Source organism: Myotis myotis, unplaced genomic scaffold (genome assembly GCF_014108235.1).
Source record: "Myotis myotis isolate mMyoMyo1 unplaced genomic scaffold, mMyoMyo1.p scaffold_m19_p_13, whole genome shotgun sequence".
In the NCBI taxonomy this organism is placed as follows: Eukaryota; Metazoa; Chordata; class Mammalia; order Chiroptera; family Vespertilionidae; genus Myotis; species Myotis myotis.
Genome location: NW_023416317.1, coordinates 35,450,520 through 35,467,490, shown reverse-complemented (window position 1 = coordinate 35,467,490; position 16,971 = coordinate 35,450,520). Strand labels below are relative to the sequence as shown.

The window sequence follows — 16,971 nt, the reverse complement described above, 5'->3', positions numbered from 1 at the left end:
ATGTGAAATGAACTTCTAAGGAAAAGTCATCCAGCACTAAAGGCACTTACTTAGGGGGCACGGGGGAGCTTTCTTCTTTACTGTGACAGGATTGGTTTTTGCTAGTTCTAAATCCACAATGAACGAAAAGGAAAAGGCATCTTGATGTATCTGGCTGTCCTATTAGAGCTTCTACCTGCTGGGGGAGGGAGAAATGAGGTGTAGGGGGAAGCTCTAAGGCCGTAGCAGCTGCCTACCTCTAGTGAAATATCTTCGTTTAACTAAAACTTGACTTATTTAACCAATTAGAATTTCCACCAGATCCCAGGCTTGATAAATCCATGGTTCTATGGTTACTAATAAAATACCAGTTTAGCTAGCCCTTTACATTATCATCAAAATACTTATAAAACATATAGCTAACAGCTTCATTTATTTGGTCAAGAACTGGCATAATGCATTTACTTCCTAAATTTACTTTTAATTTTCAATCTGATTGAAAGTTGTGCTTTCCTTTACATGAAAATAAATAGTGTTCTTTAAAATCTCCAAAATGTCAACTTTGGAACGTTTAAACTTTAGGGAAAAGAAATGGAGAATGCATGAATCAGAATTTATATCATTACTTTTTAAAAGATATTTTTAGGCTTATCAGTTTGCTTTTTTCCAGAGGCAGCATGTGCCTCTTTAGTCATGTAAAAAATTGTTGACATCTTTTCAATTTTATTTTGCGTCAGTTTTTTTCACGCATTGTCTAATTCTAAACACAGATCTTTTAAATGACTGCAAAGCCATTTGAATGGAGTCTGTGTTAATAAATGTCACAAATTTTTTGGTAACTCAATAATGTTGATGACAAATTTCGTATTGCTGACAACCTGCCACTTGCTGAAATACTTAGTTTTCTACCTTAACTTGTGACTTTCCTTCATTCAGTAAATATTTACAGATAGTCTGCCATGGGCCAGCCATTGCTGGGCCCTGGGTTTACCAGCAGGACCCCAGCCTTGCAAGAGCCCACAGCCTTCCAGGCACCCCCAGTGCTGTCTTTGAAACCTCTCCTTTCAAGCAGTTGTTCTGCATTTCAGCAAATGCGGGAGGTTAATGAGCACTGGTATTACCACCTGGCAAACCTGGGTCTAAATTCTGGCTCTGCCTACTAGTAGCTGATGACCTGAGGCCACTAGATTTGTCTTGTCTTGTCTTGGCCCTGATCTCCTCATCATTACAAAAGGATAATCATTTATTCTACAGGGTGGTTGTGAGATTCAAATGAAATAATGGAGGTAAAGGGGAATCTGGCACTCAGAGGCCTCATAAATATCAGACACCTTCCTCCAATTCCCCTTAAGAACACACAGGTTTCCATACTAAATGGACACTATTTTTAAAGCAAAGAGACAGATGAACTATAAATCTTAAACATGTGCTGCTGTATCAAATACTCAGGAGTTATATGTAGTAAGGCAGTGGTTCTCAACGTTGGCTGAACATTAGAATCACCTGGGAATCTTTTTAAAATCCTGTTTTCTGGGCCTCAACCTCCGGAAATTGTTTCTTTGTAATGGGGTGGGGCCACAACATTAATAAAAAAGAAACAGAATTTCTGGAGAATGAGGCCCAGAAATCAGGATTTTAAAAAAGATTCCCAGTTGATTCTAATGTGCAGCCAAGGTTGAGAACCACTGTAGTAAGGGCTCTGGGTAACCTGAGAGTCTGTCATCAGCTTGATTCCCAGCCAGAGTTTCTCTGACAGGTGACACTTTTTGGGAAAATTGTTAGATTATCATTTGCTCTTTAAAAACAGTTCTACCATGTCCAAAACAGGAGCTAAGGAACCCCTAGGGGTGTGGCCCTTCATCTCTAGGATGATTCACACTAGAACTGTATGGTCTGGAAGGAACTAAGATAGTGAGCAGTTACAGCATGCCAGGCAAGCGCTACTACCCTTCTTTAAACCCCACAACCACTCTAAGACACAGATATTATCTTTTACCTTCTAGGCAGAAACCCAATACTCAGGGAGGCTAGGAAAGTTGTCCACAGAGACCAAGATACAAGTCGCCCAACATCATTTCTCATAGCTTCTCTTCTGACTTGCAGGATAGGATCATTAAACACCTCAGCTAAGTAGCTAGCTAGCTGGCTCCACCTACAGCTCCTCCTGCCTGTTCCTATTGGTTGGGCAGGTCTCCTCCCACAGATTAGAATTCCGTGCATTAACTCCACTGACCACTCCTACTAATATCTCCCAGGTTGCTCAGACTCATGGACAGCTGATGATGTCATGGTTCCATGGAACACCTTATTTTTTTTTTGTTCTCCTCCCCCTCCTATCTCCAAGGGGCTTCCAGGAATACTGAGAGCTGTACCTCCACGTTGATGACCAACTCTGTCTCCTTTGTAAATCCCTTAGAAGTTGCCATTGGGAACAAACATACACTCTCCCAGGCCTAACTCCCATGTGCTCTTACTATGGGTGATATAGCCTGCCTCTGCCTCCTTTCTCAGGTGAGTTAATATACAGTGAAAGTGGCCTTCCAGGGCACCGCAGAGTGGTTGTTGTCACTCCTCGTGGCAGTGCCCAAGCACAGGTCATATCGAGGCAACAGCCCCAAATGCTTTTCATGTTTTCCTTTTGTGGAGACAAAAGCACATGGAGTATACACATTAAGCATAGACACAGCAACATGACTCTTAGTTCCCTAGGGAAATACGCTAAAAATGCACTAAATGAGAATACTAAGCCAAAAGCCACCCTCACCTTTACTCTCCAATGTTTTGATACGTATAATAATGGAATATTACACTCATCAATTATATTGTTAACTTCAAGCATAAGATAGGCCATTTTTATGTTTTCTATTTTTGGCTTTCAGTTTAATTAAATTCAATAAACAATTATTAAGCATCGTGAGCCAAATACTGTGGAAGTACTAAAAAGCCTATAGCACTCTATCGCGGAGATGGCAGAAGTAACAAATTTCAAAAGCACATGATTAGAAGCCACATAGAAGCATGTCAGGGAACTACAACACCAGAGGAGAGCCACCACTCCCAGCCTAAGGTTTCAGGGAAGGCTTTCCAGGTCGCCTGAGCCTTAAAAGAACTAACACACAGAGAGGTCAAGTTCCTACCTCCTTTACTGAGGACAAGAAGTAATGAAAGAAATTCCATAAAAAGTTCTTTTTGCAAATGACATGAAAATCAGGAATGTCTGAAGAGCAGGAACGAACCACTTGCACTTGTACTTCAGGAAAGCAATCAGTCACAGCTTCTTTTAAATAGTCAATTTATGCCTGAAATCGCTAAGGATGGGTTAAAATCATAACCTTTTTTTTCTATTGGTAATATCCTCTTCTTTCCTTCCATGTCAATTATGAGTTACCATTATTCTCTTTTTCTACTATCTGAAGCTCAGAAGCCAAGTATATTACCCAAAGAGGTAAACCTTAAAAGATTCATATAGAAAATCAAACTCTAATGTTCCTGCCACACACAAAGCCTTATAATCAAAGAATCAGGGAAATTATTTATTTAATAAAATCTTATTTTCCTCCAAATTCCAGAACTTTACAACCAATTACAGCAACGCCAATAGGTGAAATGGAAAGGAAGATTCAAGAAAAATAGCTAGTGTTATGTTATTCTTATTCTTAAAATTATTAGACCCTCATATCTTCTTTTTTAAAAACTGCAACCTTAAAAACAAACTATCTGTTACGATTCCTCATTTATTTTAAAAACAAGTATCAACACCTGTTGGTGGGGCCTTACTATTTAAGCTCTGCATATTAGAAAAGAAATACCCTCCACATATTCATGGATGAAAATGCATACTAGCATGTTTTTGGCAGAAACTTTAGAATTATTCCATTTTCTGTCTTGGTTGTAAATAATACATCTAAATGTTTAAAAATAAATAGCCTTCCTATTTTGACTAAATACCACAATATACAGAAAAAATGTAGTTTGCTGCTCGCCACAATGAGGTACAGAATCATTACGTTTGAAAATGTGACTGAAGATGCAATGGAAGCCTTAGAGCAGTGGTTCTCAACCTTGGCTGCACATTAGAATCACCTGGGAATGTTTTTAAAATCCTGATTTTTGGGCCCCATCCTCCGGAAATTCTGTTTCTTTGTTATGGGGTGGGGCCACAACATTAGTAACAAATAAACAGAATTTCCAGAGGATGAGGCCCAGAAATCAGGATTTTGACTTGTATGCATGCATAGAAGCATAACCAATGGACACAAGACACTGGTAGCGGAGGCCAGGGGAAGGTCAAGGGGAGAAAAAAAAAGGAGACATATGTAATACTTTTTGTAATACTTTAATAAAACAAAATTAAAAAAAAAATTTGTATCACACACACACACACAGATTCCCAGGTGATTCTAATGTGCAGCCAAGGTTGAGAGCCACTGGGTTATAGGGTAGTTCTAAAGACACTGAAGCTCTTATCCCATATAGGCCACTTTCCCCCACAGGAGTCAATTAGCTCTGCTTTGAACCATGGCCACAAATCACAGACTTTTAAACTTGGTTAAGCATTTCATAAACCCAAAGAAGAGTAAATTAGAGACTGTGGCTGGATCATGACAAGTTAGACCCTGAACAAACAAAAAGCATCCTTTAATGACAGCTACGCTATATATGTGTACAACCTGAAGGCAATATACATTAGCAAAAATAGCTGTGGAAGGAATGTGACCTAGAGGAATTTTCCCCCTCAAATATATGTTTTTTTTAATCATCTTTAAATTTAAAAAAATTAAAGTCATATAAAAATGTGCCACCATCTTGGAAAAAAAACACCTCAAAGCAAAGGCCCACAGACCCACTGACAGTAGATTAACAAATTCATATTCACATAGAATACAGAAAGGTAGATACGGGTGAAGACACAGTTATAGAGAAATAAAAATATACTCAAGAATGAAAATAAGTTTATTTTTGTCATTAAATAGGGAAGAATGGATTTCATTTTTAGAAACCTTTTTATTTTATGATAAGAACTATGCATCTCTCCTCTGAGGAAAGGAGGGGAGAAAGCTTGCAGTGGAGCAGAAGAGTCAAGGCTGCTCATAAAGGAAGCCAGCCCCCCTGCGCCAGGGGCTCATAAGCCACATGGGAAAGAGAGGACACAATTGCTAGAACTACACATGAAATCAAACCAGGCAGCTCCGGACAACATCCTGTCCCAGGCTCTGCTTCTGACACTTGCTTTTCAATTCAAAGTGGCTGAAAACCCTCTGCCCAGAAGTGTGCATTTCTGTCTTGGCTTTGGGCCACATTCCTGCGTTTTGATAAATGGGGTAGGTGCCAACTTCTGTGTGTATGATGATAAACACCATCCCCTCCTCCACCCTGAAAACACATATACCTCAAAGCAGGAAGAGAGAAAAAAAAAAAAAAAAAAAAAAAAAGAGGCTCACTGTGGCTCAGAAGCTCTCACGGAATTGTCAGGGGCCTAAGCAACGGTTACTAAAAACGTGCAAATACCTAAATAAACTGGCCAATGAACAAGAGGACAGAGGCTGGGAGAAGGGAAAAGGCAGCAGTGGAGAACAGGTCTTAATTTTACAGTTGGGGGAAGGTGCATGTGGTATACTCTTCAATTCCACGGAGAGTTACGGAGGCCTCCCAGGTGCCATGAACTCTCCAATGACTCCAGGTTTCAGACATGAAGCAAATGCATCCTCTGCCTCAGTGTCCCCCCTCTGCACCACTTTATAGGAATGACGATATTAACCAGGAAACATATTTTTAGAAGCATGTATCCTGCCTGCCTACAAGGACTCTGAGGTGACATATGGTTACAGCATGATATAAAAGAGGATAATTTGGGGTGAAAAAAATAGAACATCTAAAAGAAGCTTCAAGATAAGATGTCACTGCACACACACCTGGGGTAGACAGACTGCTAGAGTTAGATACTAAATTTTTGTGACAGAAAATCCCAAGTGGAAGTACACAGGGTTACACATATTTCACTGTTCAACAACATTAAGCAAACAAAAATCCTTGCTGAGACTAACGTTCAGAAACTAAATTCAAAATGCAATTCATCATATGGTTCTTTTATATAAAAAGCACTTTGAAATAAAGTGCTCTACTAATACTGAAACTGCTCATTTCTCAGTAAAAATGAAAACGGATTAACAATTTTAGTCATGGGATTATTGTTGGGGTTTTTTTCCCCAAACTGTCAATATCAAACTTTAAAGTGTTATTATTTTTTAAAATCTAAGTGTATACAAAAATTGCTTAAATTAAAAAGGAAAGTAAACTGAGAAAATATGGGGCGCGGCTACAGTGTTTTGGACAGGTTCAAGCCTTGGACTGATGAGAGGGCACAGTCCTCTCGTGGCCACGTGCAAGTCCCAGCTTGGAGGGCAGAGCCTTCCCAGCACAATTATAGCCAACAGCTCTAGTTGTGAGTTTGAACCTATGGTCCGAACACGTGGCCCCACGTGCCTGAGTGATAGAGTTCAGGTGCATGTAGTTGAGTAGGACTGAAACCCACGAGAATGATGTAAACAACTTGATCACGCCCTTACTTTGCCTCGTGGCATCGGCTTGTGGGCGCTGTCCATCAGAGGGGCAGCGTCCCACCAAGACCTAGCTTTCATTCTCTTGTCTGTCTTTTCTGAAGCCTTTCATTGCCCCCACTCAGGGTCACTGAACCAGGCTGAGCTGCCATGGCCGTGCCAGCTTCCCACAAGAAAACATACTTTTTTCATTTTTGCTACCTGATCAGTACTTTATCGACATCATATTACTTAAACAAACCTATTTCCAGCAAATACAAAATATAACAATTGTAGTTAAGAGTGGTTTGATAGATTTTACTTTTGCAAGGTGGTAGTTCAAATTAAGCCAACTTGCAAATGGAGTTCATATATCTAAAAAACCTGGAGGGAGAGGGGAATATAGCCGTCAGAACTGAAAGAAACAGGAGTTCGTGCCTTATACTTAATTGAGGCTCTTAATCACAAAATAAATGTGGCTTGTGCCCCCTATAATGTATACTAAGTCACATCATCAGGCCGTTTTAAAATGTCAAATTTAAGAGATTCCTATTTGGGCTTACAATGGTCCAGAGGCACACCATCCAAAAGTAAATAAGGCGACAACAAAACAAATTGCTGCTGTAAAAGAGTAAACACTCCAAAAACAAGGCTTCGTCACTCCTTAGAATTCTCTTCTCTTGATAAATACTCTTTGGGCAAGTATCTCTGCATCAGCTGAAAGTTCCCATAGAGCTGCAAGAGCTGACCAAAAGAAAAACTACATGAGTTTTCCTACGCTTTGACAAAGCAGTTTTCCTGCTTTCCTCTTTGCCAAGTCCACTTGCTAATGTGAAGAGTGTCATTTTCAATAAGTTTCCAACATTTAGCATTGTTGCTAGGATTCTGGACTTGTTGCATTGACACAATGTCGTCTGGCATTTGAGTGTGCCAATGCCTCTATGGCAAGAAAACTAATGAGCTTGTACAAATGTTCTTACATCATTACATCCCCAAGAACATTCTGGCTGCCAGGGCTTCTCCACAGTTAAACATTTTTCTCTCTGTTAGTGTTAATATCTAGGCTAGACCCAAACTCATTGAACTGTAAAAGAAATGAAGGTGGCTCCTGCCCAGCCCTTTTCTATATTCCATTATACCCTTTTCTTTTCTCTCTCCTCTCATTTTTTTGTACTAAGAGTTCCTAAGTGGTAGCTAATGTGAGTAATAATAATAATAATAATAATAGTAATAAAGAACTTTCAGATTGCTATCACGGCCCCCCCAGAGCAAAGCATCAATACCCCCCGGGCCAATACATCAATGAATGTTGATGAAAATGAGGCTCACTGATAAAGAGGTCACAAATACCTTTTCACCTGTCTTGCAGCCATTCATTTTAAACCTTCAAATGATTGTGTGTGTTTTATTAACTACCCTCTTATCAGCAATAAAAGGGCTAGGAAGGATCTTAATTTCTTCTTTATTTTCTGGCCACATTCCAAATACACAAAGAAAGGTAAAGTTTCAGACTGTCCAGAAACCAGATGATCAGCTCAAAATAATGTAGTGGCTGAACAGATTTCTAACACATGAATCAAACAGAATGCAAGGACTGCTGGAGGCTCCAGTCAATTCTGCCTCATTAACACCTGCAAGGTACTGAACCAATATGGAATGAGACTTGGACCCTGTCCTCCAAAAAGCTTTCAATATAGAGGCTGAAAGAAATCAACACAACTAAAATACAGAGCCACCATCATTCAGAACCGCCTGAAGGCTGGCTGAATGGAAGTTCTACACTTAGAGGAGTACAGAAGAAAGCACACTGACACTGATAGGAGGGGTGGAGGCACCAAACGGGCTGGTCCAACACCCAGGTGTGCCGTTTTTTTAAGAGGGAGATTGTGTATGCAGAGGCTCCTCTCGGGCCCCAGCCCTACACCAGATCCCCAGCCCAGGGTTCCAGAGCTGGGAAGAGAAGTTCCTGCAACTACAGGCTGTAAGAAACAGTGGGAATTGTGACTGAGTGACACAGAGGCTGCTGGAGACCCAGGTGTTCCGTTTAAAGGGCTAACACATGAACTTGCCTGGACTCCCAGCACTGAGAAGCTTTGGGGGATACAGACACATATGAGGAGGAACTGGACTGTGTGCCATCAGAGCAGGAACTTGGGGGCAGCTTTCTTTCAGACGGGGTGCTCCCAGGGGTCATGTTCCTGTGCTGGGACCTCCCCTGTCACAGGGCTGACTAACAACCATATCCAAGTCTCCATCAGCATGGTCCACACTGTTTGTTCTGGCCTGGTGACTTCCTGAGACCCCGCCCCACCCTATTTGCAGCCCCACAGCAGCTTTTCCATGTGAATGGCCTCAGACTTTGGCTTCAGGCTTTGCTAAAATCTCTCAAACAAGCTGCAGCTGGTGACATCATGCCCTAAATATATCAATAAAAGGCCCAAGACCCAGCACTAGCACCAACCTGCCTTGCTTCACAGCTGGGCCTCGCCTCCTGCATAGCAGCTCTCCCACTGTAGCCACAGCTGGTCCTCACAGGCAGCCTGGAAGTCAACTCCTCTCAGAGATGCCAAAAGCAATCAAGGCTCAAATACAAGACTATACACAGCCCATACAGGGGTGCACCTAGAGTGCCTAGCTCAGGTGACTGTGGAGGCTGAGCCACTGGGCTCTATAGGACACCTACTACACAAGGCCACTCTACCAATTCCAGAAGGCATAGTAGCTCTACCTAATACATAGAAACAAACACAGGAAAGCAGAGACAAAGAAACATGTCACAAATGAAAGAAATGGAAGTAAGCAAACTACTGGATAAAGAGTTCAAAACCAAGGATCTTGATGAGACTTTCAAGTACCTTAGTGAGAATGTTAAAGACCTGAAAAAGGACCAGTCAGAAATTAAGCATACACCAAGGGAAATAACAATATACAGGGATTCAACAGTAAAGTAGAGGATTATAAGGAAGAAAAAAACAATCAGAAGAGCAAAAAGAAAAAGAAATCCAAAAATATGAAGAAAGTGTAAGGAGCCTCTGGGACAACTTTAAGTGTACCAACATTCCCATTACAGTGGTGCCAGAAGGAGATGAGAGAAGGCAAGATATTGACAATCTATTTGAAGAAATAATGACAGCAAACTTCCACTACTTGGTGAAAGAAATAGATTTACAAGTCCAGGAAGCACAGAGAGTCCCAAACACAAGGAACCTAGAGGCCCACACTAAGATACATCATAATTAAAATGCCAAGGTTTAAAGACAAAGAATCTTAAAAGCAGCAAGAAAAAAGCAGTTAGTTACCTAGAAGGGAGTGCCCATACAACTGTGAACTGATTTCTCAACAAAAATTTTGCAGGCCAGAGGGAGTGTCAAGAAATATTCAAGAAATATTCCAAGGACCTACAACCAAGATTACTCTAGCAAAGCTCTTATTTAGAATTGAGGGTCAGATAAAGAGCTTCACAAACAAGAAAAAGCTAAAGGAGTTCATCACCACCAAACCAGTATTATATGAAATGTTGAAGGTTATTATTGAAGAAGAGGAAGGAGGAAGAAAAGGAGAAGGAGAAGGAAAAGAAGAGGAGGAGGAAGAAGAGATTAAAAATATGAACAATAAAATGGCAACAAATACATAACTATCACCAATCGAATCTAAAACTCAAAATAAACAAACAAGAAATCTAATGAACAAAAACTGGTGAATAAAACAGAATCAGAGGCATGGAAGCATGGAACAGACTGACGAATCTCAGAGGGAAGGGGGAGGGAGGATGGGAAGAGATTAACCAATGATCTTACTTATGGACACAGACAGTAGGGTGGTAAAGGCCTGGAGTGGGGTGGGAACTGGGTGGAGAGGGGAAATGGGGGGAACATCTGTAATACTCTCAATAATAAAAAAAATTTTAAAAATCAATACAGAAGTAGTAAGTATATTAAGAAAGGCTATGAAAGGGCTGTGATGTTCTGAATATAGGGAGCATGGGGTCCTGGGTAGGCACCTGAGCTTGTCATCTGTCAAATAATGGATCTGAATGGGTAAAAACTGCAAGAAAGGGCATTTCAGGTGAAGATCATAAGCATGGAAATGCTCTGGGGGTGACTGTGAAGGGCAGCTAGCTTGGCGTGGACTGAGTGCAAGCTGTGGGAGGGGAACAGTAAGAGCTAAAGCTACAAAGGCAAACTGAGGCAAATCACAGAAACTGTGAATGCTAAGGAGTAAGTATTATACAGGACCTATGTTTTAAGATGTACTAGTTTAAAATCATCTCACTCTGATTTAATCAGGAGAGAAAGGAAATACAAACCACGATGTAAAGTAATGTGAAATAATTCACTCAATAAATACACAATGTAAAGTGATGTGAAATAATTCACTCAATAAATACAAAATCAATGGCTATTCCCACACCTAACACAGTGCCTTGAACTTGGAAGACTGCAATATTTTTTAAATGAATAATGTCTATTATGTATGAGGCTTAGTACTAAAATACTAGATACTGGGGGGCTACCAAGCTAAACACATGGATTTTACCCTTAGGGGTCTTCCAACTAGATGATTAGTGGCTTGATGACAGTGCTGTTTAGAAAGCATCATCAGGCCTGGGAGGCATTCTCGGTCAGAAGCCAGGCTAGGTGAGATGGACCAAGGTGGTGGCACTGTGCTGTGTGAACTGACATCATCAGCACACAGCTCCACAGAGGATAATAGGATGCAGTGAGTTAAGAGGGACTTCTAGATTTTTCAGCTGAATTACTAGTCAAGGTGGTGCCACTGAAGAAGTCAGAATAATGATCATGCTTTGTTGAAACAAAGAATTTTTATAAATTAACTAGCTTTATGGAGAAGATGACTTTCTTTGCACCCAAAGAATCACAGGTTCTCAAGCTGAAAAGGACACTGTAATGGGACATCTACCTGACAAAGTTCTGAACACAGGCGGGATACAGTATGGAGAGCCTGGTAAGTGTTCAAGTACAGGACTATGCTGAAGAAGCCATTGGCAAGAGGTGCTATCTGCTGCTTATGACAGCTCTCCCGGGGAGAAAACATGGACAGAGTGTGGACATGAGGCTGAGCTATAATGAATGCTGTTATACAACAGAAGGAAAGTAAGCAGCAAAGTAGTCCGGGAAGAACCCGCTACACAGATAGAATTCTGATGGATGATGTGAGAAAAAATAGGAGAAAAAAAATTCTCATGAAAGGCCAAAGCAAGAAATAATGAACAGGAGACCTTTGGATTTTGCAATATAAACATCAAAGGTAGCACTTAAGGAAGAAGTTGTTGAGTAGATTGGTGGAAATAAAAATCAATTTAGAGAATCTGGGAGATGGTGGGCATGAACTGCTCATTCAATGTTTCGTAGTAAAAAGGAGCAAAAGAGAACAGGAGTCAAAAGGCACATGATCTTATGATGGAGAGGTGAGATGTGTGGTTGAGTTCAGAGGGATGGAAGGAAGGTCCTGGGGAGAGGGAGGATAAGCGAGGAGGTAAGAGCTGAGGTGGACAGGAGTGATGCCATTAGGTACAGGTGCAGGGGTCAACCCAGGAGCAGCCTGGAAAGTCCCCTTTCTCTGCATTTGAATGGGAAATGGGAAGAGATATATAAAATCAAAGATGATCTGGGGCTGATGAGACAAATATAAAGATAAGCTGTCATAGTGAAAAACAGAGTACAAAGATATCTAATCCCAATAAAGGGGGGAGGGAGTTAGGAGGAAGGTCTACAGTAGTCATAGTATCTACTGATGGCAGCTGGGGGTGGGGGAACTGGGAACAAAGCTAAAGGGAACAGAAGTTGCATCCTGCAGTTCCCAAAAGCTAGCTTTCAGCATTGCTCCTGACACAGGTGTGCATTTTGAACAGTTTATTAAACAAATACTTACTGAAAACAAATTACCAGCTTAGGCAGAGCTTAGAGGTGCAGAATAGAGTAAGATAAAACCTAATGCATGAGCTGGTAAGTGATTAAAAGTGGAAGTCTTGCAAAACTACCCAGTGACTTTACTTTTTATATAAAAGAATTTGACATCATTATTTTAGGCCAGTAGCTTTTTTCTTCTTCTTTATAATCTTTGTATCAGGAATTTAACTCAGCATTCAACATATCACTCATTTCGATTGATCCTAAAGATAACAATGGCTTAACCTATCAAGTAAGTTTCAGGGAATAAACTGCAAACAGAATTATTTTTGCAACTACTGCTTGCATTTTTAATTTGCTTTATTACAGTTTTACTTTGAAGATTGTACCCACATTCACTATACACAAAGGACATTTTCAGATACCAGAAATAAAGCATTAAAACATTCAAATAGTTGAGTATGTAAGCTGTATTAATGTGACATTTTTACATTGTTTTAAAATGTAGCTTCATAATTACCTACAATTAGTGGCTTATTGCTCATTATTTCTAAGGTTGGCTGGGAAAGCCACACATTTAAAGGGATGACAGTACTGCTCAAGAAATAAAAATGCCACTGAGTGAAAATTATTGCCTAATCCTGTATGAATTAACAGGTATTTTAAAGTTCATCAGATACATTGTGGTAAATGAAAATGGGAAACCAACTCAAAATTTAAATATTTGTTAGGATTCTTCTAATTTTCTATGATACTTGTGACCCATAAATTTAAAATCCTCTGAAGAATTATTTGTCGCCTCCATAGACTTATATTTATGTCTAGTATGAAAGATACAATGGTGTAAAAATATGTTTTATTATATTTCATAGGAACTCCTATGGTATTGTTTTAAGTTTGCACTAAGGTTACTAATTTTACCCACCTAATTTCTTTCTCAGACAAGTTAAATATCCACTTTGGGAATTATCTGAATAGTGTAGGATAAGTGTCCATGAAATTGGCACTAGTTCACTAAAGTAAAAAATTCCTAAATTGTTATGTATGGTGACAAATATTAACTGGACTATTGTAGTGATCATTTCGCAATGTATACAATCATTACATTGTACACTTGAAACTAATGTGATATTTTACATCAACTATACCTCAAAATGTTTTCTTTAAATTACTAAATTGAAGTTATTTGATTTCTAGCAAATTAATTATCATGTTACTTCCCATTAAAAATAATTATATGAATCTTGTTTACCTGTGAAAAAGAACTTCACAGGACAAGCCTCCAGGGCAGTGATTCTGTTTCACATGCTAATTACATCTCTAGGTTACTGCCACACACAGAAAGGAAATACATAAGTAGTATCTGATTACAGCAATATCATTTTTTACTTTTTGAAATTTATTTTTATCAAAATTTGTTTAAAATAATTAATGTTTATTAAAAAAAATCTAAATTATAGCAATATATGAAGTGAAGCTGCCCAGGTTCTGCATTTAGCTCACAGGTAGGTACTGTTAACTATCATACATATTTCTCCAAAAATAATTTTAATGTATGTACATATATGTGTGTGCGTGTGTATGAATGTGTACACACACACACACCCTTTAAAAAAAATGAGATCACTTACACATAGTATTTTGCAACTTGTCTCATTAACTTAAAAATGTACCTTGGGCATTTTTCAATGTCATTTAGATAAATGGCTTATATAATAGTTCCTTGTTTAGATATAACACAATTTATTTGACCAGTTCCATACTGATGGATATTAGAATTTTTTTCTTCCAAATGTTTCACTATTATAAACAGTACTCAATGAAATCCTTCTTTACTTTAATAATTGCCGTAGGCTTGCCTCATTGCAGGAAACTCTTTGGGTCAAACAATACAAGTATTCAAAATTTAGACACATGTTGCTAACCTGCCCATCATAGTTGTATAACACTACTACCACCAGCAGATAAGAACATCTATTTCCTCCTTCACACTCTCCAACTAAAAATGTCTTTTTTATTCTTTGTTTATTAAATATTATTTAATTTAAACTTCATTGAGTATATTTTAGATTAAATCTGCCATAATCACTGAAAGCACTTCTGCCTTTAAAGCTAGATATTCTAATTCAGCAGTTCTCAACCTGTGGGTCGCGACCCCTTTGGCAGTCGAACGACCCTTTCACAGGGGTTGCCTAAGACCATCCTGCATGTCAGATATTTACATTACGATTCATAACAGTAGCAACATTACAGTTATGAATTAGCAAAGAAAATAATTTTATGGTTGGGTCACAACATGAGGAACTGTATTTAAAGGGCCAGAAGGTTGAGAACCACTGTTCTAATTAATTCTCACCTGGTTTTAGATTACATACATACTAGACCAAAAAATATTTGATGAAAGATGTCTCCAAAGACACATATTTTATTATTAAATAATCACTGTAAAAATTCTGAAAACATAGCCAATATAAAGAATAAAATATAACTATGCATACCATCATTCAAGAGATAATTGTTAAAAATCACCTTTTATTTATGTATACATTTAATGTACATATATTGTTTTTCTCAAATGTAATCATGCTATATGCTATTTTACATCCTGCTTTATTAAAGACATTAGAAATAACTCCCCACATAATCTTAAATATTCTTTTGAAAAATGATTTTTAAAGTCCACATAATATCTCTTCATTTGATTACTATGACTGGACATTTACTTCTGGTTTTCTGTTATTAGAAATTAGGAAAAAAAGCATCTTTGACTGTCCCTCTGAGAATTTAGTTAAGTTGGAGAAAGTCCTGAGAGTGGTTAGAACATGTTCTTTATTTTATAACTAGAGGCCTGATGCATGAAGATTCATGCAAGAATGGGCCTTCCTTTCCCTGGCTGCCGGCACCGCCTTCACTCTGGCCTGGAGCCACCTTTCTGTCTTCCCATGCTGCCCAGAGGCCTGGAGCAGCTGGGGTGGTGCGGAATGCCTGCATCATCATCAAGGTTACATGCAAGCATCCCGCCTTGCCCCTGGCCGCTCAGTGCCTGTATATGCAAATTAACCCACCAGCTTTGTTGGGTTAATTTGCATACTCACTCCTGATTGGCTGGTGGGCGGCACAAAGGTATGGTCAATTTGCATCTTTCTCTTTTATTAGTGTAGACTAGAGGCCCGGTGCATGAATTCATGCAAGGTTGGGGTTCTTCGGGGTGGCCTGCAGGGATCCGGCCGAAACCGGCAGTCCCATGCTGCCTCCTGCTCCTGCCAGCCGCTCCCACTCATTCTGGCCCCCACTCATTCTGGCCCCACTGCGCCTGCCATGGGCTCCCACCCAGTCAGTCCTGATAGAGAGAGCCGTGAGCCCTGTGTCTGGCGCCCATCCTGAGAGGGGTGGGGGAGGATCTGGGATGTACTGAGCATCTGCACCCTGGTGGTCAGTGCATTATAGCAACCGGTCGACTGGTCATTCGGTCATTCAGTCGTCTGGTTGCTTAGGCTTTTATATATGTACTAGAGGCCCAGCCCACGAAATTGCACGAGACCACCCCCCCCGCACCACGGGATCCCGGACTCCCTCCCTCCGCTGCCATGGGACCCTGGACTCCCTCCTGCTACCACCGCGGGACCCAGTACTCCCTCCTGCCGCTGCCACAGGGCCCTGGAGTCCCTCCCACCACCACTGCAGGACCCCAGAGTCCCGCCCACCAGTGCCGTGGGACCCAGAAGTCCCGCCTACCACAGCCACCGTGGGACCCATCAATGCACCTCCTGGTGAGTCCAGTCGTTGGTCGTTATGGCGTTATGGCCACAGGCCTTTTATAATATAGATAGATAATAAATGAGATCTTTGCAATATGAAGTCCTTAGGTATCTATCATCTGTTAAACACAGCCCCATCTAGGTAGGCGACTTTTCACTTCTTTAAGATTTGACAGGCACCATGGTTGCACTGAACTTTATATTTACAAAACTAAAAAAGTGTCCTTTCTTATTTTTTGCAAAACTGTTCCTGACCTTGAATACCAGCATATTTGATTAACAAAGCAGTAATCATGAAGAGACTTTTACCATACTTTTTCCAGCAGAAATCATCAAACCGAAGACAGAAAACTAGGGATGAGAGTATCATAATACAAATTCAACAAGGGTTAGCCTTTAATATACGCACAAAAAATGATCTTGAATTGGATCACAAGGAGCATTCAAAAACATTCCCCAAACAGGAATATAAAGGGCAAATAATCTGACAAATTTGCATAACCAAAAGAATTTTACACATGCAGAACTTTTAAAACAAATTTCCAAAAACCTAATTAGGATTAAAAACAAACAAACCACAAATCAAAATGGAAATCCCCAACTGTTTGAAAATGAATCATAAGAACTCTGGGCTGCTGAAAAAGTGGCACTTAGGAAAATGTATACAGTCTTAGATGCCAGTGTAGAAAATATGAGCAATAAAAAATGAGTGGCTTAAATTTTAAATTCAAGCAGAGAGAGAAAGAGAAACAATAAACATATACAAAAGAGCAGTTACTAAAGATATAAGAAGAGATAGATGAATGAGAAATCAAGTATTCTCTTGAT

The 16,971-nt window shown here is 39.8% G+C and overlaps 1 protein-coding gene across 10 annotated transcripts in view; it reads right to left on the bottom strand.

Annotated features, from left to right (window-relative positions):
• PLCL2 (phospholipase C like 2) overlaps nucleotides 1-16,971 on the bottom strand; it is a 173,365-nt gene that overhangs the window by 91,801 nt on the left and 64,593 nt on the right. The window contains exon 1 of one of the 10 annotated variants that reach the window (XM_036332706.1): nucleotides 1,976-2,055. The exons of the other annotated variants lie outside the window; for them this stretch is intronic. The gene's annotated coding sequence lies outside the window, so the exon portion shown is untranslated. Of the gene's footprint in view, nucleotides 1-1,975; nucleotides 2,056-16,971 lie in introns of those variants that run through there. 10 annotated transcript variants of the gene reach the window in all.